Below are 26202 nucleotides of genomic sequence, written 5' to 3'. Positions count from 1 at the left end.
TTGCAGCTTTTGCAGACTGAGCAAATTCAGCCATCTGCAGCAGAAGCAGAAAATAACAAATTCCTCTATACAAAACCTCCATCTTATTCTTGATGTTTACACCAACACAGAGAATAAATGCAGCCAAGTCCCACAATGCAAGTCCTCTTGTAGAGGAATGAGCTGCACAGTAAGGCCTAATTTCTACAGGACAGCAGGACAGAAGGATGACTATAGGAAATTTTTACTTGCATTTAGGGAAACAAATTTGTTAAGTCCAGTCTTACCTGCTGGTTTTCCTATTTGCTGCTTATAAACCTTATATCTGTAAACTATGCCTGTGGCACTGCATGTATTAACAGATGCACGCCTACACCAACAGCCAGTTATATGCAAAAATACACTAAAAATACCCAAAAACTTTTAGCAGACGAGGAAAATTCCTAATCTTTGAATAAAGCTGGATCATTTCAATCCTGCTGGGAAAACAGAACTGTTTCCTCGCTTTCCTAGGTTGCAAATCAATCACCAATCCCTACAAGTCCCCCTGGGACCATCAGTGAATAACCTTGTCCTTTCCGAAAACTTTTTCCCTTCTCTGCTTTCCAACTTTTATTTAGACACACTTCTTCAATGAAGCTTTTCTCATGATTGCTTAGAAAGGACTTCTGAACATCTCTGACAGCCTATGCATTCTCTTTTTACCCCATTTTAACTCAGAAGAATTTTAATATATTTTGGAGCACACAATGGCTAAAAACCTTCTTGGCTTCTACCTGTCATATTACACCCATCTAGCTAGTCTATAAATATTTATAATATCATTATGCATTTTTTATTGATTTCTCCTTGTCACATGCCAGTCTTCAGGCTGCATGTCTGTCACAAAGCATATTCAAAAGGCATATATAATTTTAAATACAACCTTTACTCTGGTAGACAATAAAGTAATATAAGCCTTTGTTTCCCTTCAGTGTTAGAATAATATCGCTAGAAGTTATTCTGCATACTGTGAAGATCCTGGCTATTGGATTTTCCAAGGGGAAAAAAATCTTTCATTTCTTTCAAACAAGATCAGTGCTATTCTCAGCCTTTGTGAAACACCATAAGCGGTAACACGCAATGGGGGGATATACTGTGCTATGATACTGGCGTGCCTCAAGGTGTTAACAAAGTGTGACTCCAAAGTTAGAGCTTCAGCCACAAAAAGGTGCTTCTGCTAAGCAAAATTATTCATGCTTTACTGCTTCCCTGAATGGGAGCCACTCCTTTCCTGTCCAATAATCTATCACAGGTCTTCCACAAAGGGGTAAGTTTAACACAGGTAGTATGAGGGCAGAGGGATTTTGCCATTAGTAAAATATTAAATTAATCTAGAAAGTTGAGAGCTGAAGGCAGTTACAAGTTTTTAGCAAACTTCTGAACTAGTAGAAATACATCTAGATATCCAAGATACTAACCAAGATCCCTTGAAAAGATACTGCAGAGATTTGGGTTACACATATTCCTGATCACATAGGTGTGAATTTGAATAAACGAGGAGCTTCTGAGAGAGAAAAACTCTGCATGAACCCACTGAAAATTTCTTCCTGCTCATGTTGCTGCTCTCATATCAGTTTACTTTCCAGGATTTAAAAAAAAAATAAAAAATAAAAGTTAATAGGTTTCCAGTACCATCACTCAGGAAGTTCCTGTCTCACAGATTCATTTTTAAAATGAACAGTCACTGCTTACTTAAACATCAGAATATGTGGGAAGGGACAAGGCGTTTTTTTCACAATTTTGAAACAGTGATGCTGATAAAAGACAGAGGAGCAACAGGCTGAGGCAGCCCTTCATGTGGCAGTTGAAGTTTCTTCTGTTGAAGAAGAATTAGCATTGAAACTGTGATTCTAATAATGCCATTTAGGTTATATTTAGTGGGAGTCTATCATAACATATCCTAAAGAAAGTAGTACATGAAACCAGCAAATATAACAAAATAAAGTACATGCGGAGCTTCATGAAGATAGGTAAGGCTATTGCTACAGAACATCAAAGCAAAATTACTGAAGTGACTTGCTATGCTGTTGGCTTGGCGTTCAGTTTTGGTGTTGTTTTTTTGTTTGTTGGTTTTGTTTTGATTTGTTTGTTTGTTTTTAATTAATACATTAAACTCTCCTATTTAATTGAAATATAATCTAACAAAAAAATCAGAAAATATCAGATTTTACTTCAAAATTTTTCTTAACATCCTGTGTGGATTGGAAAAAATTGGCTCAAATCTAGTCCTAAGCACTACTAAGTGAAACAAATGCTGGAATGGGAAATTCTGCTATTGGTGAAGCAGATGTCACTAACACAGGAAAATTAACAAGTGATCTTATAAAGGTATGAATTATGACATCAGTAAAAAAACCCCAACATCATTGTAATGAACTAGAATGGACAATTTTAAACAAACAGCTAAGGGAAGAAGTTTTTCATACTGATATCCCTTAAAATAGGAATATAGCTATTTAAAGAAAAATGCTCTATTAAAGTTGCCCTCATTCTTGTTTAAATGAAGGTTCAATGTAGAAAAATGCCACTGGTCACACTTGAAGTGTCCTGGTTTTACATCAATGAAACAGAAAAGATCCTAAAATGGTATCTTTTGCTACCTTCAAAGACAGAAAATTATTGTAGCGTTGAATACAAAGAAAAGTATTATAACTGCTCACTACAAGCTCAAAAAGTTTCTTAGTAAAACATCTTTCATTTTGCTGTATTAGTTGTAGCACCACAATTACCTGTTTCTTTGACATTCATCAGCATTTTTCCTGTAGTCCTAATGGGCAGTTTGTTCCACCTATCACTTGGAAATAAAAAATCCAAAACACTGAATAGAGTTTCCACTAAATGAATGACTATATATTGTTGCTTGTTTTTTTTTTTTTTCAACCTTGTCTTCATGGAAAAGCAAACAGATGCTTGGCACATACACAGATGTTACCTAAACACAGAGAACATGGGATTTTAAAACTAAAATAAAGGAGTCTGAGGGATCAGCATCAAATCTACATCATATTCTGCCAATTATGCACCTGTGCTCAAGTGTTAAGTCCAAAACTGATGCTCTGGGAAGAACTACTTGTTAGTTTCTGCAGACATGCTTGCCAGCTTATTGAAATGGACCACTTCATTCAGGGCTTATTTTAAGAGCCCCCGTCCACTTCCCAAACATACTCAACTGGAACAGCCTCCCCATCAGAAATGAAGTACATGTTTGATTAGGCAAAAACTAAGGAGAATGAGTCTACCAGACTATGGACCATCTCCCATTTCCTGAAAGGGTTTCTTCATGTGATTTTTTGTTCAGTTTTTGTTTTAGAGTCATTGGAGCACCACCACCTGTAGTTTCCTACCTCATACTCAGATGCAGTTCCTAATAGAAAATTAACTTGCCAATGTATCAGTTATTCTTGAAAGTTGACTTCTGCCTCACAGGACAAGATTCTGGTTTTATTAATGAACATCTTTGGCAACTCAGTGACTATGAGCACTATCTATGCCTACATTAATAAATAGCATGGCACAAGAAAATGGAGTGTACAGAGAAAAACTGTTGATGCTGAAGGTATGATATTCACACTGTGCTTGTTTTGGGAAGAAAAGGAGGGAGGGAGGCTTGTTCAGGTTTGGTCTAGTCTGGTTCTACAGACTAAACACCCATTAGCAGTAGGAGAGCATTGTGAGCACTCCTGGAGCACACCTTAAAGTTTCATCCAAAAGGAAATTGGCCTACAAATTCCAAAACCACTCTGCAGTGTGAAGCAAAGCACAATAAATAGGTAGGAGACTTGCTTCAAAAGCATTTTATTGATGGAAAATAAAACACTAATGTAAATATACCAAAAGGCACATGGGTTTTGGCTTATAATTTTTTTTTTTTATTTTAAGAATGTCTTCACCAAACTGAGACAACTAATGCCACAAGATTAGCTTAATTTAAAGGAGCAAAATATTTTTGTAATCTTATACTCATCAAAATTGGCTCTGTCTTTAGGTTGTTGTACTTAAGAGGCAACCTGACACTTGTATCTGCTCTGTAGGGAAGGTTTGGGGGTGCAATGTTAACCCAAAACTTTAGCTTATCTTCACTATAAAAAGCACTTAACATCACACCCTAAGATAGTACTTTTATAAGGTTACTTTTCAGAACAAAATCTCAATTTGTACTGAAAAAATAGTGCACCTTATATAAAACCACTCCTCATTCTGCTGCTCTCTTTTCTGAACTAAGTTTTTCCTCAGCAGCAATTTCCTTCACCGGGAAACCCAGTGCTCTGCTGCCATACCGGGGAATCTAAAAAGAATAATTTCAAACTTATGCAGTCCAAATCAACACTCTGAAATGTAAATGCTTCATGTTTAAAAAGTTTCACAACTCCTGCAGAACTGCTGCTTTGAAAATGAAAAAACTTCTTCCAAGTCAGTCAGTAAAATCCACTCCCTACATCTGTGCTCTTGCTAACAAGGTAGTTGTCAGCTTTAATTCAGAGAAACTGTTAAGCTTGGACTATTGTATTAATTATAGCCACCACTTATAAAACATTGTGTAACTGCGTCTTACTACACTGAATCCCAAGTCTCCAAACAAGACATTTAATTTTCCTTATAAGAGTGACAACTCCAATAATAAACCAACACAAATTATGCAAAAGGATCATAGACCTTACAAACATGTTCTCAAAGTTCTTGAATGAATAAATCAAATATGCATACCCAGCTGCTTTTTGTGCAAATGCAGTGTTATCCCTGTCAATGCATTTTAGTGTTAATTTTTTCATGTAAGTTCTATTGATTTTTAAATATTTTACAGCTCTTAATTCTCCAGGCAAATTCCAGCAAGAGGGACAGAAAGAAAAGGGGATTTGTGCCAACAGCCATACTGAAAAGCTGCAATGTGGAACACTCTGGAGACACCTCTACAAGAATTTACATGCCTGAATTCAAAACAACTAATTTTTCACAATAAGTCACACACACGGCCATACACACGGGATAACTCACCTACATTATTGACAACTGCTGATCCTAGAAGGGTGCTAAGCCTTACAATGAGAACTTCTCAATTAATGCTGTTGCTCGTCTAGAGACTGTGAAGAATGCATCTCAATACGTGATTGGACACTTATTTTCATACAAACTCCTATAGTCTCTAGCTCCATTTCAGAGTGCTTGGGACTTCTGCTCTTTATACGTCAAACACCTTGGTCTGGTCAAGCAGAATAAGATCACACAGTTCCCAGCGGTGAATCCTCAGTTTTACATAACTTGTCCAGCATCACAAAGAAACTTCATGGCAGGATTCAACTTCCCAGGGCAACATTCGACTGAACTGAATCATGAGAACTATTTAAATATAAATCATAGCAACCACACTTCTTACAATCATAGACATCGAAATGATGTTTGTGCCCCATTACCAACTCTTGTTTCAAAATAGATTCATCTAAGTAAGCGGTCACTTCGGGGAGGTAGCAAGGTACATAAACCCTAATGGGCTCTTGGGGAGACACAATGACCTATGCACTATTTTCTATTGCAAGGCCTTTGGCTTGCTTTACCTCACACCCTTGTTGCTCATCTCCAGAGATGTTGCTGGAGCACCCATCTATTATTCTGCACTTTGTGTAAACAGGACTCATTTCAACCTGAGCGCAACAAAGTTCAGAGTTATCTGGAAGCAGTAGGTTTTTTTCTTTTTAGCTGAAATCTTATTACCTTATCTGTTATACTCTTCTGGTATTCAAGACTACCGGTTGGACTCAAATTGCCCAGCAGTCCTTAAAGGAAAGGGACTTCTGATATAGGCATAGACACATAAACGTTAAGTCAGATATTCATCCTGTGTACGCAGAAAAAAGAGCCAGCTGAGGCTTAACAGATGAACAGGGAATAAAATAGCAGGAGTGACAACTTTCTGTAGAACAGGAAGTCTAGTCTCTAAGGTTGTAGAATCTGACATGACCTTTCATATTTTAGACAAAGTTTTAAAGTGCATTAATGTCACTGCAACTACCTGTTGAATGCTTTGCTTTGTTATTCATGGGCAAGTCACCTTCTGAGACAGTACACGTTTTACACCTTCTTAGTTCAATACCAACTGGAAGCTCTTAAAAGATAAGAATTAGACATACAGGCTTGCTATAAAAATACTGATAGTATTATGGTAAATTTGACTTTTCTGTTTAAAATTTCTAGGCATCAAGCATTAGGATTGGAGTTTAAATCTATATCAAAGTGAAAATGAAGAGAGAATCTATGAAATTACCATTTGATCTTCAGGCTGAAAAATAAACAAAAAATTACTGTAAAACATCAGCTTCTAATTTTAGCCTTTTTTTCCTCAAAAAGATAGAAACATTTATTAACTTTAGAGAAACTTTAGGAACACTGACCAACCTCTTCAGTACCTCCAAAACTACTATTACTATCCAAGTAAGTTCCAATGTTAAAAGAAAACCAAAGACAGTTGCTCACTTTCTAGCTGATTAATAGTTAGGTCTAATTAATCTTCTCCTTGCATTTAAAAAAAATATGGCACCACATTGTCTGAATGCATCATACTAACAATATTCGCTACTTGGGATGTCTCTGTTTCTAGGGATACATACAGGCACACAAACTTCCTGGCTGTCTTGAGAACTTTGGCTGTTATCATCAGCTCAATCTGCACGCTGTCTGAGTTAAGGTGACTTCAAGGGATCACAAAGCACAGGAGGCAGATGCTGTTATTCAGTAGTCTCTTTGGGAAAATTAGTATAAAGCACCAATGCCCACGGCAAACATTCAGTTCTGCAAACAGTATAATGCCATCTGATTTTACTTACTGATGGTGAAAGGATTTTTTCAGGTATTTTCTATAGGTTTAACAAAATTTGATAGCTAATGATTTACATATTAGAGTGCTGACCAAAGAATAAGAGCCACATGAATGTATAAGTGCCTGACTGCTCAGCACTCAAATTCCCCACTCTGCTTTCACCAAGAACTCCACTGACATCTCAGTTATTGGCATTAATATTTCCTACACACACAAGTGTGATTTCTATCCACATCTAGGCACATCTGGAGTTCAGGAGGCTGACATAACCTGATGCCTCCTTTGACCTCAAAACACCACTGCTATCCACCAACTAGACATTTCTCTACTGATCTCATCTGAAGGGCAAGTTTGAAGTACCTGTTCTCAGAGCATAACTAATAGATCTAGCTTCACAGTGTCAGCCATCTCCTTTTCAAAAACTGAGAGGGATCTCTACCTTCTATCAGCACAGATTAATAGCTGGAGCATTCCCTCAGGAGGTCAATGACTTACATTTGGGTCCCTTCTCTGTCAGAAGGAATTCACATCCAAATCCTGCTTCAGTCAAAACCATGCTTTCCTCCCCAGACATGGCATTTCTCTCAGGGAAGCAGATCCTTCCCTCCCTGATCCAAAAGTTAAATAAATTAATTGATTTATTTTCATAAAACAGTTAAACAGGAGGAATATATGGAAGCCCGACTCTGCAATCCACTGATCTGGACACAGTTCTCCAGCATTTAGTCATCCAAACCTCTCTTTCACACCTTGAATAAATCCTCCAATTACTTCACCATATTATTACAATAACATTATATACCCTCTGTTGCCTCCTTCCTAACGTGTGACATGCTTTCACATAAAAGTGTAACCTCTGGCTTTGTAAGATATTTTTCAGGCGAGAAGAGTAGTTCTCTCACTATCTTGAGAAGGTTCAGCACCTGGAGTCACAAAAGGAGGAAATAACCTGCAGCACAGTGAAAGGTATCTAAATCCAACAGAGGAGGACTTTAGATGCTTCATTCTTCCTGCTGCTCACAGTATTCCCACTGACAAACCCAGCCTGATTCCTTCTTAGTACACTTACTGTGATGGATTGTCCTCTTCACATACACCAAACTCTCCCTCTGACCTATATACGGAGTCTACCATGCTCAAGACACGTACACTGTCGCTAAAATCCTATGTCCATCTGCTGAATAGCCCAACAGCTAAACTCCAATATAATGTTGCAAGTGCAGACAGTAACGTCCCATTTTCAGAAACAGGAAAATAAGCATTATGTTACTGCAGGAAGACCCCACTCCTATCCAGCAAATGAGCCAATAGTAAAAACCAAAAGTTCCTTCCTGCTTCTCAGCTTGATCTTATAACAAACATTACAAACCACACATGGCTTCTGGCCAAATTCTAGCTTTGATAACTTTACAAACTTCTGTTTCTCTATTTCCATTCAGCCATCCCAAGGAAATACAGTATCTCTCACTGTCCTGAACTCTTGCGTACTGATTTAGCACTTATTTAACTGCTTATAGCATTCAACCACACTACCATGGACTTCGGAGTTGGCTGTTTTTCGTATTTAGGAGGTTCACTAAGTTTAAGAGAGTTGTGCAAATTATAAGGGATCTCTGCAACCATCAATTTTTTTACTCTGCAGACACAATGTGTGAGACTGATGAGAAGACTCCCATTAACTCAGAGGATTTCACCTCATGCTTTGATGAAAATCCATGCTAAGATGAGTAGGTTCTGTAACACCTCCAGCCTCTTTGGGCTGGATGCCAGAACATTTGTGCCCATACCACCTTTCCACTCTTGTGGTTTTCTCCAAGTAGATTCTTTTGTACTTTGAAGGGAGCGCATCTGTTGCAAGGTCCAGAGTATCACTCAGAAGGTTCATAAGGGCAACAGGGGCTTTGACAGTGGTCAGAACAACAGCTCACATAAGCAGTGGTGGTGGTGGGAAGGTATCAAGGCCCCAAGAGTGATGTTCTGGTAAAGACTGATGAGGAAGAAAACGTCTTTCACTATTATCTGAGAGTCCTTTTAACAGACATAGGAAGGAAAGGCAAAGGATTCTAATTTGCCAACAACTTTCACAAACATTTCACTTCTAAAATAATGTATTTTGTTTTCATGAGCTTCACTTTATTATTTCTAGAGTTAATTTTTTACCTAGTGGAGGCAGCTTAGTTCTGCTGCCTGTTTTAGGATATCCTATAACTTCACATCCACTACTGGCTTTTTTTTTTTTTAACAAAACATTTTTTAAGACCTACTTCTATATATTCTATAAATAGATAAATCTACATCTGGAGAAAACAAGCTAAATTAAACAAAAATAAAGCTAAAAAAGTACAAAGGCAATGAAAATTGCATTATAGTACGAGCCACGTAAAGAATTTTTATGTAACCTGGACAAGGTTCCTCTTCAGATTTTATTCTGCAATATGTCATTGTGTTGCATCTGGCAGAAAAATAAGACCTAAAATCAAAGTTCTGTGGACTGAATAGCTCTGATGAGCTATTTGGTGGGCTTCATAAAATCAAGAACTGTCCAAACATTTCCATTTTGAAATAAAAGTACTGGGTGATATAGAAACAAATGTAAAACTCTGCCAGAATATCAATGCTTCTTCCAGAGGTATAAAAAAATTTACTTGATGGTGAAAATTTTGGAATGAGAGCTGTTCATCCTTCATCTAATTTTTAAATAAGATTGGAAAAGCCCTTTGCAAGTGAATGGTCTGATAGTATTACTGGGATCACTTTGTACTCTGGTAGAATGGGATACCATATCCAGCAAATACATGCTCACAAGAAACAGGTCCCCCACAGCACGCCTGTAGGTAGACTACTTACACAAGCAGAGCCACCAAATCATTATGACAATCTGTTCCCATAAGATACTTGTCACACAAATAATGTTTGGTAGGTTTAGTCACTACACAAAGTCTATAATAACTGCTTTTATTATAAGCCACTTGTGCTTGTTTATAGTCCCTTGTTTTGACATGCTGCAGATCATGTATAATTAAAGATAACTGTTACTTTCTTCCTTCCTCCACAACACAGTAAAGCCTGTAAACAAAGACAAGCTCTGGGACCATTAAGAGAGGCCCTTGTTTGCAGCCTGTCTTTCCAACCAGCTCCTTCAATTTCAATACTAAAACTGTCAAGCTTAATTAAGAGTTATGGGGCATAACCATTTCAAAACCATAAATCCATACAGCAGAAAAGTAACATGACTGCCTTAGTGAACATCTCTTTTTAAATAAGCAATATCTCTTTCTGAGACCTAATTTAGGTTCCTTACACACAACTTTGTATTGTAAATATCTTTATTGCTTCTTCTGCAGTGAATATAAAAACCATCATAAAATAATTTCGTCCTGATGTCTTATGCTTTATTTGACTAAAGTGGACCTCAATGCATATTCTAGTACTTAGACTGTTATTCCATACAAATTCACCATAGCTTTTTGTGATCCTTCAAAAACTCTGCAGAGAACTGCATTTCTCTCCAGCTTCTTTTTCTTTCTTTCTGAAGTTGTTTTGCCTTTTGAGTGTGCACGGCTGTCCAGATGTTCTCACAGCCCCAAGCAGAATGATAGTGAGAAAGAAGTATCAAGAGCTCACCAATTAACCACTGCCCTTTAAAAACATATTTAACATGCAGCACTCCAGCACTCAGTCTGAAAGGATCAGAGACCAATGGCCCACTCCTAAAAATCCACCAAAATAACACCGTAGTGCAGGTTGAGATTTAAACCTTTGAGCCATCTTACCCTTTCCAGGGGAACTACATGTTTGCTTCCATTTTAACAGCACTTATGTCATCCAACAGAATCTCTGCCAAATCAGGGTCCTAGTGAGCATGAGACCAAATCACAAAACCCAATGCAAGTTGAAACACATTGTTTTTTTCAATAAGAAACTGAAACTTAACAGGCAACTTCTTACAGTGCTTCAAAGGCTTGAACCACACAGTATTTCACACATTTTAAAGTCAATGGAATTTTCCCATTTTCAGTGTTAAATAAAGTGTGATGTCTTTCCGTAAGCTTTCATTCATTTAAGGACATTTTCTGGCCTTTGCAGCTGAGAAGCTGCTTTTGCAAATACAAATCCTAAAGGCTCAAAACCAGAAGGGTGATGAAAACAGTATCACATTTATTACTATTTCTTAATCTAATGATTTTTGTAATACAATTGTGTGAGAAAACCTATGGCTTTTTCCTCTGCTCCATGGACTAACAGATCACTTCGATTTATAGAACTGCTGATCAACTAATAGTCAGTCTACAGCCATCCCCTCATAAACAAAGTTTCCTTAAATACTTTAGTGGGTTCTATCTTGATGAGCACTTTTTTATGTGTTAAGCAACATTTGGGTCAACTTATAGATAAAAATATAGCTGAATATCTAAAAGCATAATTTATGCAGTCCAAACATTATCTGTAAAAGGCTTTCATCAGATATTTATCGGATCCAGAGACACAGAAAATACACTCTGACCAGTGAGTTAATACATTTTGGGAAAATATGCTAAGAAAAGGAGTTAAGCCTCTCTCTTCTTCATTACCCTATCTGGAAAATGTGTTTAATAATAATGCTTTGAATTTAAATTTCCATTCGTAGATTTGAAATCACTTTACAAAGGTGCATAAGCATTACTATTCTCATTTCACAGTTGGCCTCCCTAAGTACAGAGATTTGTAGCAATTTGTATGAGAAGCAGTGTTCTCTAGTGAATAAGTTAAGAGTCTGAAATTATCTCCCCAGGGTTTTCTTGCCAGCTAAACTGTAAACTCCAGTCTACACTGAAACCCACTGGGGCAAAACCAGATGTAGCCCATCTGAAATTGGGGGGTTTCTGCATGGGAACAAGAGTCCAGACCAGAAACTCCTGACACAGATCTGAAGAATTTCTGCCTAACATCAATCTAGTTTGTTAAAATTCACTTTTCTGGACCACTGGGGAGACAGTCATCACAGAGGTCATTACAGTATTCAGGCTCAAAAATATGCAAAGAAATTAAATAGTACCTTTTCAGAAGAAAAGGTAAATAATAAGATACATAGCAATGGGGAGCCTGGAGTTATATAAGGAGAACTCGATAATAACCATCATAACACTTTTTCTCTTTTGTTGACAAAAATTCTTTCACCCCGACTACTTGTAATATAGTTTTTCTTACTCTATATAATTCCTCCTCTGGACAACAGCTCCTGCACACGGCAGCAACATTACCTATAGGATTCAAATTTTGTCATGGAAAGTACTTCTGTGTTTGACAAGCCCAGGAATTCAGGAAATATTAAGAGTACCTCTTCTGTGTTAAGTGGAACTATTTTAGAGTCCTTTATTCTCAAATATCACTTGGTCACTTAGGTTAAACTTTAACTAACATCTCCAATTTCACACTGGATTAAAGGCTAAAAATGAGGAAGCAGTATGGTATTCTTTTTTTTTAGAATTATGGGAATGATAAAAATCAGGCCCACAAGGCTAACGTAAAAACTCCCATATTTTTGAGGTTGCAACCTTTAAACTATTATCTATTATTCAAAAAGCCGATTACTTTCAGGGTCGGGCCTAAGCCATGCTGGCCTACAAAGTCAAAAGAATCTCTCACCTTTATCAGGTTCAAAACTACTGCAATTTTTTCCCCAAGTATCAGTTGGCCAAGAAAGCACAACAGTGCAGCCATGGTTACAAAATTAAGCCAAAAACATGTTTGGAGACTTTTAAATTTAAATGCACAGAGATCTTAAATATTTTCAGAACTAGTATTTTTTAAAAAATAACAATAACTGATGCTGAAATCAATCTGCTTACTTGTATTTTTCTCAGCTGTAGTAGCCTGTACATGTAAACATTGTATGGACAAACCATTTTGTACATAAAACAGAAAAGCATAAACAAAAGCGAACTATCAAAACAAACAAAAATCTTAATTGTTTTTATTTCAATAATACCTTAGTAAATTTTATACAGAATATGAGTATGAAATAGACAGATCAAACTACTTTTCCAAGCCCAATCTGTCATATAAAGATCAGAAGAGGCCAAACAGGAGCTCTAATAATTCAAGATTTTGCTACAGAGGTTGACACCCCTGAGAGATTTTGTAATTCATAATTCATAAGCAAAAAGTCAAAAGGACCATTAAATAATTTAACTGGCACAACAGATGCATTTTTTTCATTCTCTTACATTTCATATAAGCACAGAAAACCCTGTTCAAATTAGTCAGAAAAAAATTAACAGCTGAAAAACCCACCGTGATTTTTGTAGTATATTTCAGGACAGTATCACCTCTCTCTTTGCATTACATTTCATGACAAGGCGAAAACCCATAAGATATTCACACTAATTCATGCCCAGTGCGATAACTGCTATGATGTGTCTTTGGAGATTGCAACATTGCTTTTTTACACAGTTATCCCTAACAGTCACTGCCTACAACCACAATTAGCCAGTATTAAACACATGAATACATTCTGATGATGGCAACAGGCAAGAATGAAAACTTTGGGTCATATGTGTAAAACAAACACATTTAATTTGACAACCAGCATCAAGATCTCTTGGGTCAGTTCTGTAGCACACCATGGTGAGTGAACCTTGAAATAAGTATATGCCAATTACCAGCCCTTTGCCAGTCTCCAGAGCACTGCCCATGACCCCTTCCCTCCCAAGCCAGGGCATTACACAGCTCCTGACCTGGGAATGTCTTCTTTACATGAAACTCATAAGGTTAGAGAGGAGGTTGTGTGGGAGCCTTGCACCCTGCATAAAGAATTCACCAGAAATGAGAAGCTGCAGAAATTCCAATCTGCTTTTAGCATACTTTTGTGGTTAAGACCTTTTGCTTCTGCTCCACCATAACTGCACTACAAGCAAACAGAAGTTTCCTGTCAACAAGACCTACTGGAAATACACGTTACTTTCAGCTTAACAGCTTTCAGGCTTCTTGTGGCACCTTCCACTTCCTCCCTAAATCCACAACCGAGATCATTATTGACTAATATGACAATGCATAACAAGGGTACTGCTGATAAATTGTAGGTTTGATCCCTACAATACTCTCATGCCTCCAGCAGATGGTTCACCTGTCTGATTTTGAAACAGGAGGTAGCACTGTGACTAGATGTAGATGAACAGAGGAAAATATACAATAAAAACTTTTTATTTTCAAAAGCACATTCAAAGAACATCTCTAAATATGGACAGAATGAAAGAAAAGAAGGATAAGCACTAGTCTCCTCAGGACTACGTGGGTTTTCCAGTTCTGCATGTGAATATAAGTAGGTCTTTAACCAATGTTAATAATTTCTGCACCAGGACAAACTTAGAGAAAGCAGAGGAAGTCAATGGAGACAAATAAAGAACTATGGAAGCATAAAATATCCATGCATGTACACATACACACACAGAGAGCAAGACATACTCTGTCATATGGGATTACAGCTCCGTATTTAGCTGATGGATTAAGCACCAATAAATGAAAAAAAAAAAAAAAAGCTGCATATTACTTTTCTAATAAAAATAAGTCAAGGATTTAAAACAGAAAAGCCTTTTTAATGAAAAACAAATGGCATTTAAAACTTAATAGCCTTTAGGTCTAATAAAAAAAATCAAATCCTTTATTTAAAGAAACTTTCTTTAATAATCAGAGACTGCTGTGCACAAAAGGAACCACTTGCCATGCAACATGTCCCACTTATGGCAGCCTGACTATGGCAAAAAGTAGTAGTACTAATGGAAAAAATACATATCCCTAGAAGCAAAATTCTAAACAGTTTAAATCAGATTAAACTGAGGGGCTATTAACTTTTTCTTTTAGGAACATTTTTAAAGAACATTAACACATGTAAACACTCTTAACTGCAGTGATTAATAAATAACCAAATACAAACAGATTTTTGAGAGACCGTTATTAAGCAATAACAAGGGTTACAAAATTTGAGGCACCTTTTCAAAATTAAGCAGGCGCTGCGCTGGCACATGGCATTCACTGGCACCGATACCGACTTTGCTGCCTGGCATCACTAGTGTGACTCCTGGAGGCCCAGGAAGCACAGGGACACACACAAACTGGGAGTCACGGCTGGTGAAATGTCGGGTAACCAGATAAACATTTCACTGATACTATCATGTATAGTCAAACCTAAATTTATTTGGTACAATCCCAGCCCCATGCCTAGGATTGTCATGGTGTCAAAATGACTTGCTAAGTTTGAGCCCTCTACAGAGATCCTGTATGCACAAATGGGAGTTCTGTGTTGGTTTCACCATTTCAGCCCATGTGGCAACTGCACAAATCTGTGTAATTAACCAACACAGAACTCCCACTTCACACTCTCATTCCATTTTTCCTGACACACCATAAAGGAACAGGCTGTTTTGATCATTAGGAGAAAATGTAATGAAAGAAATTCCAGAGATGAAGTGTGCACACACTAGTGTTTCACCTTCAATAAGGCAAAAGCAGAAGCTAAAGCTTCAGCAAAGCAGTTCTTGTATTGCAATCTCTCTTCCAGCTTGTCCTTCACACTCTGTGTGTTGACTTTTAGGCTTATCCCAAACTCCCTCCTGCATGCAGTCTTATTATCTTTGAACTTATTGGAATAATCAATACCAACAAGAGTGTTCATACACTGCAGTTTCCTCCAATAGCTGCATTTGATAGGCTTATAAGAACCACCTAATACCAAATAATGCAAAGGTCTTTTTTCTCAATCTCCCTAAGTATTACTTTTCTAAAAGATGCATCACATTCTTATTTCTTAAATATTAGAAAAGCATACTTTCCCTTATTTCCTTTTTTTGCAATAGTGATACTCTGATAAAACAGGTCAGCAACACTTCAGATTTTTTTTTCATTTTCCAGAGAGAAGATAATGGTTTAGGATGGATTTGCCCTATCAACTGTAGTATACAATTTAATGAGGAAAGTCACACACCTGTGGTTTTTAAATCAATGAAGTTTCAATGATGAAAAAACAAAACAGCAGAGTGCAGATGCAGTTTTACTTCTAACTCTGTATTCCTTAGAAAGTTAAAAATCACTATCATATACAATACAATAAAACTACATATGGTGCTTGCCCTGCAAAAAAATTCTTGCTGAGGCCTTTTTTTTTAAATAAATTTAAACCTGTACTTCTCAAAGCATTTTGAAATTCAAATGACAATTCAGTTGCTGAGTGTACCTCCACAGAAACACAAATGCATCTTTTCTTCTAATTGCGTTCTCTGATGTGGAATGCTAAAAAGAAAAAAAAAAAATCATGGCATTTCAGCATTAAAAAAAGTGATTAAAATGCCCCATTTGGCACCAAATGCTACCATCATAAAAACAAATGAAGGAACCTGAAATGTCTTTCCACTTTCTGAATATCCAGTTCAAATCTAAAAGCCATGAATTTCGAAATAACATGGATCAGAACTGAGTAACTATCCAAACATTCTTGAGTGACAACACAAAAATTGCTTATTATGTGGTGTGACCTCCAGAAATTGGAAAACACAAACATGCTAGTGCTCTTGTAAAGCGTATTTTTCAAAAGCTCTAATACCTTTTTTTTTTTTAACCTGAAAAACAGGGATACACATAGGGACTGGAAATCTGCTGCTAGGCAGCTATCTGGAAGAGAGAGTGTTCATGAAGTCACCACTGAATTCAGCAGCAAGTTTGCTGCAACATTTGCACAGTGAATTAGACTGATAAACTAAAGGAATACAATGTAAAAGCTGGCGAATTTCCAAATGAGTTGGTCAAGGTATTTTTGAGTGTAGCAGCATATCACCCCAACTGCTCTGCATCTTCAAAACAAACCCCATCAAACAAAAAAATCCCCCACTAAATTAACTAAATCCACAACAGCACTAAGATTACTTGGCCAAGACAATTGTTTTTACACAAGGAACAGTTTCAAGCACAGATAGAGGCTGTGTGTGGCTTTCAGGTACCTTTTGTAAGTCCCAAATTCATAGAATATTAGGGATTGGAAGGGACCTCAAAAGACCATCTAGTCCAATCCCCCTGCCGGAGCAGGAACACCCAGATGAGGTTACACAGGAAGGTGTCCAGGTGGGTTTTAAATCTCTCCAGAGAAGGAGACTCCACAACCTCCCTGGGCAGCCTGTTCCAGTGCTCTGGCACCCTCACTGAGAAGTTTCTTCTCAAATTTAAATGGAACCTCCTGTGTTCCAGTTTATACCCATGAACAGCCAAGCCACGCAACTTCACACCTCAGTGCACAGCAGTGTCCCTAACACTTCAGGTCAGACATAGCTGCTATGCAATTACACCCAGGCACACATTCGTCTCTCCAACTCCTCCATTACTCCATATTCACTATGGGGTACATCCTCCAGGCCCATATAGCATAGGGGTGTCCCCTGCCCTTTCCTCAGCCAACTGCTTCTCACCCATGGTCTTAATTCATCTGCTGTCCAGAGCTCCTCACTGCGTACAGCCCCCCAGAGCAGTGCCACTCACATCTCACCCTGTCCCATCAACCTCCAAACAAATTAGCAGGTTCAGCTTCTGAAAGACAGCACTGATGTGGATCCTGTAACTGGAAGGGGAAGCAGACAGGAATTAAGCATACAGAAGAAAGGAAGGGTGAAAAGCAACTTCATGGAGGTCCTGATGGTAGAGATGGATATCACATCATACCCAAAGATCTGGGTCCCTACAGTCTAGCAGACTAGCTTAACTCTCAGTAATAATATTAGATATTATTACCCTAATAAAAGCAGACTACCCACATAAAGTCAACATTAAGAGAAAAGTAAGTGGGTGATTTTCAATACAGCTTGCTATTTGGAAGAGTTCATGAGACATTAACAGGAAATTCTGGTATTTTAATAACAGTAAGATACTCCAGATTTGTGGCTAAAAGGGTGATGGATTTGGCAGGTCTCTGTCTTGAAAAACAAATCAATCTACAAATCATTTTGTTAAACTTTATTTTCCAAAACTCCCTAAACAAAAACCTGTTTGTACTTCTGCAAAGCTCACAATAGTTTATTGCAGCTCACCATACCAACTTCTGCTAAGTACATGTCAAGAAGAGAAAATATAATAGTATCTTTATTTGAGAGAGGAAGTGCAAAACCTGACCCATGACCCACCTCAACATCCTCTTCCTAAACCACCTTCCAGGTGCATACATCTGCAGCTCTTCGTGGAGTTCAGTTAAGAGAATGCAGCAAATCATGGTGAGGGTTCTGGACAGAAATTTGGTTTTCAAGTAACCCAATTCACTGCCTGGGCCAAATGCAATCTCTAGCTATGCAAAGAAACAAGAGGCAGCTGCCTGGTTGCAATTCCCTGTTTCTTCAGTAGAAGAGGCTGCTGTATCCTGTTTATCAATATATTACAGACATACACAAAAGCAGCCCAGTTGGAGAGACAATAAAACAGTATCTACTTACTAACCTCTGGGGTTTTTTTTACGTTTAAAACAGAGTGATTAAAAAAAAAAATCTACTGACACCTTAAATAATGTTCTTATAAACTGGTGGAAGTACTGTGGGCTCGTACAGAGTAAAAATATGAGAGATTTAGATAAATATTTGTTGTTGATCTTTTCAGTGAGTGTAGAAGCAGCAGCCTCTTTTAACCTGAACTTTCCATCACACATGCATTTAATATGTCTGATATTCCAGTGGAAATGTAATTTGATGTCTTTTTGAAAACAAGACTTCACTATGACTTTAAATTATTCCCCATGGGGGACCATTTTACTCCAACATTGTTTGTTTACTAGCTCTGCTGTTTCCAGCGAGCTATTTGATAGATGCCAAAGATGAAGATGAGCTCTGTAATGCATGTTTTTGAATGACTGAAGACAAAATTCTCCACTTCTTGGCATAGTTTTTCTAATGATCATGACTGTTAAAGCATTCATTACTGTGTAGTACGGCAATCTATTTCTGTCAAATCATGTTATTTACGATTTACGGAGAATAAAGATTATAAAAGAGAGAGAGTTCAATGAGCAAAACAATACATACAAGAAATGCCTTCTGCTCTAATTTTTATTCTCCCCAGTGACCTTGTTATCCTTGCCGTTAAGCGACAGAGAGATCATTAACAAGTCACCCTCTTTGAAGCAGGAATGGGGATTGTACAATAAAGTACTTGGTATCAAAAATAAAAACGTTCTAAGATTATAGGAAAGGACAGCCTTTTCACAACAAGATGAACAGTTGGTGTATTTTTATTTTCTCTTTGCACGCTCATACTGTATTGTTACCGTTTTTAAAATATCAGCTATGGGCTCCAGTACAGATCCAAGTTTCACTGTAATGATGGTGCCCAAGAAGATAAGAAGAGGTGCTCTGGATATAAAGAGCTGATTACTGACTAGGAATAATTGTCAAAAGGAGAGAGCAGATCAAGTCACTGGAACAAAGTGCCACTTGCCACATACTCTGAATCGTGCTAGCAGCATATACAGATACGAAACAAAAAGTAATCACCTGATCATGAGAAACAGTCTGACCTTGAAGCTCGTATCAAGACTAACTGATGTCATACTTCTCAAGCAGCTCTTCAGGCACACAGGAAAGTTATAAGAACATGAAACAAACCCATAGTCATGATATGAGCAGTGCATGTTGATCCTACTGTTTCTAAAAGCATCAAAACATCATGCCACAGCTATATCCATAACTACTGTCAACAGTCACCATTCTCAGGCTGGATTTTTTTCCAAACGGAACCATTTGTTTGTGCTTTATCTCAGCAAGGAAGTAGTACACTTTGTGACGGAACCAAAAATCCATTTATTATCAGAATAAACCATTTTTTAATAATATGATTATGATAGGCCTACCCCACATACATCTGTCTTTACCCAAAAGAACACTTTTCTGCCACTTTTTTTCGACTGAGTCCTAATTAAAAATAAACAAGCTTTTACAGCTATTTTAATAAACTACTGCCGTTCATATTACTGTTTTAAGAGGTATAAAAGATCATGACTATCCTTACTCAATGCAGACTTGCCAATTATTTGCCACTCAGTTACGTGAAACTTTTCAAATGTGTAACATGTCAATCATAAAGGCACAGACCAAAAAGCTACTCTGCAAGGAGCTGTGCTAAGAAACACCACTCACCTTATCTGTCTGATCTGCTCCTTTGTCAGAGTCTATGGCCAACACACAAAGATGAGCAGGTTTATACAAGGGCTCCCAAATCCTTTTAAGAGGAAATCAGCCTACTGGCAACCCAACTGTAGGGAAATAATCTCAAACCAGTTGTGTAGCGACAGCCAGATTAAAGAAAAAAAATAAAAATCTGTGATCTAGTTATTCCCAAATTCATTTCCATTTCCACTTTGGATTATAGACTGACTTAAAAAGATACTGAAGCAGGTATCACACTTTTGTTACAACATAGCTCAACGCAGCTATGCACATACGCAGATATAGGCACATCTTGAACTTAGTGAACTGGCAACTGAAGTCCTGGTGACAAATTGATTCATTTTTCACTACAGTAATTATACTGCACTCTCGTGTAATACATCCCTAACCAATGGAAGACATCGAAGCCTGTTTCATCAAAACAAAACGCTGACTTTTTTTACTTCCAGACCACTCCTGACTTACTCATGAACCACCTGTATTTGTTAATATAGGCTAAGGCTGAGTCAAATAACCATTCCTCATCACATTCATCTTCAAAATAGAACTACTTTGACAAAGATAATTTGATCTCACACACCACCCCATGTAGACAGTTCTGTCATGTTTAATTTACTTGTCATTCCCAATTCACTGTGGTCTTTCTCATTTCCTACAGTCCTTGAGCATCTCTGTTCTACAAATTGTGGGAACTATTACACATGGCGTCAGCTCACTCTCTCCTTCAGCAACAGGCTCATTCAAGATTCAAGGATGGCTTTAAACCTTTCTCAGTTGTTTTCACTTACATAAAATCTGTGTAAAATGAGATGCAATCGTTACCATTAAGTAATGTTCGCAATCAAGATCTGTCTCAAACTCCGCACCTGTGAATGATTTGCAAGAAAAAGTCTTTTCTGACTTTAAGTTGCTCATATCTCATCATTAAATAATTATGGAAACAATTTTTTACAATTATTTACAATATGCTTTTGTTTAAAAGTATAACTCTTGTTATTAACTGCTGAGTAAATGCAGATTCATCTGCTTATTTTCAAGGGAAAGTTTTCTCATGTTTTTCACTAATCATGCTACCCTTCCTCAGATTACTACTTTGCACAAGTTCTCCCTATAACAAAGTAGAACTGGGCACAAGAAGAGCTTCATGTCCCCAAAAATATGCCATATAAACCTACTGAAACACACAACGCAGGAAAGCTTTGAAAACAAGGAGCATTTATTATTTCAGAAAAAAAAGCCAACAAACTATGAGTAAGGAAGACATATTTGGAACGGAATTAACTGCTTAATTCATTTGTGAGACTCTGTCATCTCAAACAGCAACCTTAAGAAACTGGAAGACAGTAGGATTTTGGCATCTGTTTTCTTTTTCTCTCCTCTAAAGCACAATACCTACAACATTTTAGCAAGCATAGGCAGGCCAAGATACCAAAGTTCTTTCAAAATTCCCACTTACATAGCATATGCATAGATGTGGACAGCACATAAGGATGATCTATGATTAACGTGGTGACCTGCATTAAGCCCCAAGACTGTGTGATGCCTCCCGGCACCTCCACCAGGGTACACAAAGAACCTCTGGCTGCACTAAAAGCTGTGCACAATGTGCATCTCAGAAAAAATAACAATGCAATGGGATACACAGTGAACTAAAAATCAATATTCAGAAGCAGCAAATGGGTTTAAACCAGTGAAGACATGAGTGAAGTAAACTCAAGTGCACAGAAGAATGGACAGTGTTTTCCCCTGAAGAAGCTTCATTGATTTATTCCACATTACTTTACAATTGATAATGTTGTGGGTCCCCATGCAACAACCTGTGTTTGACAGAAAAAAAACAGACAGAGAAGGAGCTTAGGCACAGAACGATATTCCGAGCATGAAAAAGGATCAGACAGATGCCAAAATGTTCAGTGATGTGGGTGAGTCCTTAAGAAACCAATGGAACATTAGTTTAGCCTGGAAAGGTCACAGGCACTGACAGGAAACTCAGTCTTGGTGCAAGGTAAATGCACTTAGTTTCAAGAAGGAATATGACATTATTTGGGAGGGAAGGAACCCTTTTAACATCCACATGGTGTCCTTAATACCCTTCACACAGACACCATATCTTGGTATACCTTTATCTGTTAGATTGAAGTACTCTCTGTAAGCAAACTCCTGTCACACCTGCAGTCACCTTGTCTTAGAAGCTTCTCTTACAAAGCTAAACACAGCTCTGAGCCTTCCTGTGTAAGTATGCTTCCTATTGTGATACTTCTCATATCATCCATTCTTTCTCTGTGCTCTTCTCTAGTTAGTACACACCAAAACCAGACATGGCCTTTAGTACAAGTTCTGTTGGAAGACAAAAAAAAGAGACGGCATCAAGTTTCCTTGCACAGAAATAGCCTCTGCCATAGCACTTAGCTCTGAATTAATATTCGGCTATGTTTCTTTCAGAATCATTGGTTCTAACTTTGATGTCTTACTTTTCTGAGCTCAAACGTTTTGTTTCTGACTCTAACATTGGACTGTATTTAATTTCAGTCACTTAACCTGGTCTGTCCATGAGCAGTTCACCCAGAAATCCAGATGCCATTGTATCCAGTACTCTTCCTCTTCATTACTCATTTCCCACTCCATCAGTTTTTGTGTCCATAATTACTGCCAATGATTCAGCATTTTCTTCAACTGCAGACGAAATATGATCAAATATAAAACCTTGCAAGACTTCTCAAGGACAGCTCATATACTATTATATTTTGAGACCTCTCATACAGCCACTCTTTTACCCATATAGATAGACCATTCTGATTTTGTGCTCTTCCAGTTTTTAAATCAAAATACCTTGGCACATGTCCTACAGAACTCTAAAATATTACATTGCTCCTATAAGCATTCTATCCAAGCTCTAGTTTACTTGGCAACACCTTTGTGCAGATCCCCCACTGACTGGCATTTCCTGAACAGTATTTGGTTTAGCTGTAGATTTAAGGCTGTAACTATTACTGAGGTATATTTTGTTGTGGTTTTTTTTTTCTAAAATATATACAATTTTAGATTGTTTCTGTTTACCTTAGAGAACACATCTGTATATATATATACACGTATATATATATACGTGTATATATATATACATATATATACGTATATATATACGTGTATATATATATAAAATACACTTATATATATATATATAAAATACACTTTTAGAACTCAGTTTTTCTGAGACCCTAAAAATGACACTAAATTATGTCCAAAGAGGTCTAAGTTGCATCACTAATGCAGATAAAAATATACCTGAAGTAGATGGGTTAAAAATAATTGTCACCTGCTTTCTCTGCTGCAATAGATGTTTAATTTACAGAGGAAAAAAGTTAAAAGCAAGAAATTATAAAAGCACTGTAGGCTGCTTTCTACATTTTGGTTGCAACAATGACATCATCTGCAAGGTTGGGTTTTTAGGTCAAGCATCAAAAGGCTCCACTGTAATCAGCATTACCAACAACACGTAAGTTTTCCACAAAAGTAATTGTCCTTTTCATCAGAGAAAGAATAACCAAGGTTCGCTAAATCTTCTAGACAGCATGGAAGCCTTAACTTTGGTTTTGTTTTGTTTTGTTTTTTTCCTCCTGTCTGCAGTAATAGTGTTTGCCAGAACTATACACAGAATTTTCTGGTGCCCAGTGACAGGACAGGAGGCAACAGACACAAGCTGAAACATAGGAGGTTCCCTCTGAACATCAGGAAACACTTATTTAATGTGAGAGTGACTGAGCACTGGCACAGGATGCCCAGTGACATTGGGGAGTCTCCATCTTTGGAGATATTCCAACGCCACATGGACATGTTCCTGAGCTACTGGCTGTAGATGATCCTAGTTGAGCAGAGGGGCTGGACTAGATAACCTCCAGTGGTCCTTTCCAATGTCAACCCTTCTGTGATGTGTCTTATCTACACTGAAAAATAACGCAGTACTAAAATTCAAATGTTAAGAGTAATTTCTGTTTTGTGGACAGAACACCCAGATTTGCAGCAACAGCTGATGGGGTTTTATAAGAGACTGACAGTGTAGAGTTGAGTACGTAATTAAAAATTGGTGTTGTTACACTGTTTTATTCTAGTTGAACATCTGTTCTGTTGTCAGTTTATATATTTTGTTCAATTCCCAACCAGAATGTAGAGGGAATAGAGTTTAAAAGATTTTTCTGAAATACAGTATGAACAGAGCCATGGTCAGTACATGAGGAAATATTACAATCACAGAATAAAACAGCAATCCCAATGGGCTACAAGCAAAGTATAGCTTTTATCTCAAGGTTTCAGAGTAATTTCCTATAGCAAAGAATCCATTAGCTTGGTGTTATATGCCATCAGTTTGGCAATATTTTTAAATCAGTCACAAAATAACGTAAGTTTATTGACTCCGCATTGTTACATAGAGAATGTCATATAACTCTTCCAAAGAAGTGATGAGTGCAGAGTTATATAAATTCAAAAATTAATGGAAGTATATTGCCAAGAAAACTCATGAGATTCTTATAGTTCATTTCAAAAGGTTGGGAAACTTTCTTTAGTTTTAGTTTTAAGCAAATTCTACCAGGCTGAACAGGTCAAAGAAGGTTGGATAGAGTAATTGAGTACAGTTTAAGAACATGAGCAGTTTGTTCTTGCTGATAAATTAGACAGGTGGTCTGAATTACATTTCATGCTGTTTTCACACAACAGCTAATTTCCTCCTGCTAGTTCTAAAGCTACTTGTAACTGTACACAATTAACTCCACCACCTTTCCTTTATCCTTCAAAAAGCATCAATTTTGTTTGCTTACATTTAGCTCTCTACATAGTCTCCTTTCTTCCTCTATTCTATAATATTATACAAAATATTGCACATTTGTAATAGGAGTGGATTAGCAGCATAATGTAAGTTCTAAAATGAAAAAGTTGCATATTTTTAATTATTAAAAAGCACACGTTCTTGTACTACAGAATATTAGTGTCATTGCAAGCTCCAATGAATTGTATTTCTTCTCATTTTCAATGTATTTTAAACCTCAAGGTATTTTTCCCCTGTATTTGGATAAATAGTACTAAATGTCAACGTTTTTGTTTTCTGAATACAATTTACACTTTGTTGTCAACCTACTGTCAATTATTATGCAATTTGTATTATAAGGAGATGCAACATGAAGCTACAGTCTTTTTTACTGAAAAATTTCAAAAAAAAAACCAGAACAGGAAAGTCACTGTGATAAATAACATTAATAAAGAACAAGGTTATACTACCTGCAGTTTAATACAAAAGTACAAATAAAACATGCTTTTAGAAAGAAGTATCTCTTTCAAACAGTACAATTAATACCTGCCACAGCAGATCTGTGGCACAAGAGTAAAATACTTCTTTAGTGAATGACTTAAGGTCCTTGCAAGCAGTTTTTATGAGGAACAACAGTTAAGGCACATGCTTGATTTTAAACACAGGCTTAAGTTCTCCCTCCTTCCCCAAGCCCAAGTGGGACAGACACGTGCTGCACAGCTACAGTGAAAAGAATGGAGCATGTTTGTTTCTTTCAAGAGAGACCTCTAAGAACTTTATGCTTTGTTCACAGAAGTTAACTGTAATCCTTCCACTGACTTCAACAGACTGTGTTTAGTTGTCAGGTATTTTTTTAAAAACTGCATTACATAAATTTATTTAAGTTGTAAATACATTCATCTAATGTAAAGCCTTACACTTAAACATACTTTTCACCCACAGGAGTCAAAACCAGCCTGAAGAGCAAGTGCTTTTAACACGTTCTCTGAAGTCGTTAATTCTCTTATTGTGATGTTTTTTAATGATGACAAAACTACATATAATTTTGGTTTATAAGAGATCTTCCACGGTAATAAAATTCTCGTGGTAAATAAAAAAGAGGAATTTGTGTTATCCTTGTAGTTATGCTGAAACTAAAACAATGCATTATCTTGCAATTTAAATTTAATTTTGACATTCCTCTAGCTAACTGTGGAGGCAAGTGTTAAATCAGTTTCAAACACATTAGATTTTGAATGTTCAAAATAGATATTCCAATAGCAATTACAAATTGCTCCTCCTGCTCTCTTTACTGTTCTATTTAAGTCATTTTTTAATTTGCAACAATAAATTTTTGATACTAAAAAAATAAAACAGGGAAGAAGAAAAAGCACCTCATTTTAGATTCTGCTAAATCATTAAAAACTGGAATA

The 26202-nt window shown here is 37.0% G+C and overlaps 1 protein-coding gene across 1 annotated transcript in view; it reads right to left on the bottom strand.

Moving 5' to 3' along the window:
- Nucleotides 1–26202, bottom strand: part of TPK1 (thiamin pyrophosphokinase 1) — a gene marked incomplete at both ends in the record, with an annotated part of 307976 nt that overhangs the window by 253797 nt on the left and 27977 nt on the right. The window lies entirely within an intron of this gene.

This window comes from Nesoenas mayeri (genome assembly GCF_963082525.1).
Source record: "Nesoenas mayeri genome assembly, chromosome: 2".
NCBI classification, from domain to species: domain Eukaryota; kingdom Metazoa; phylum Chordata; class Aves; order Columbiformes; family Columbidae; genus Nesoenas; species Nesoenas mayeri.
Note: the sequence above shows the minus strand (reverse complement) of the source record. Positions and strands in the feature narration are given on the sequence as shown.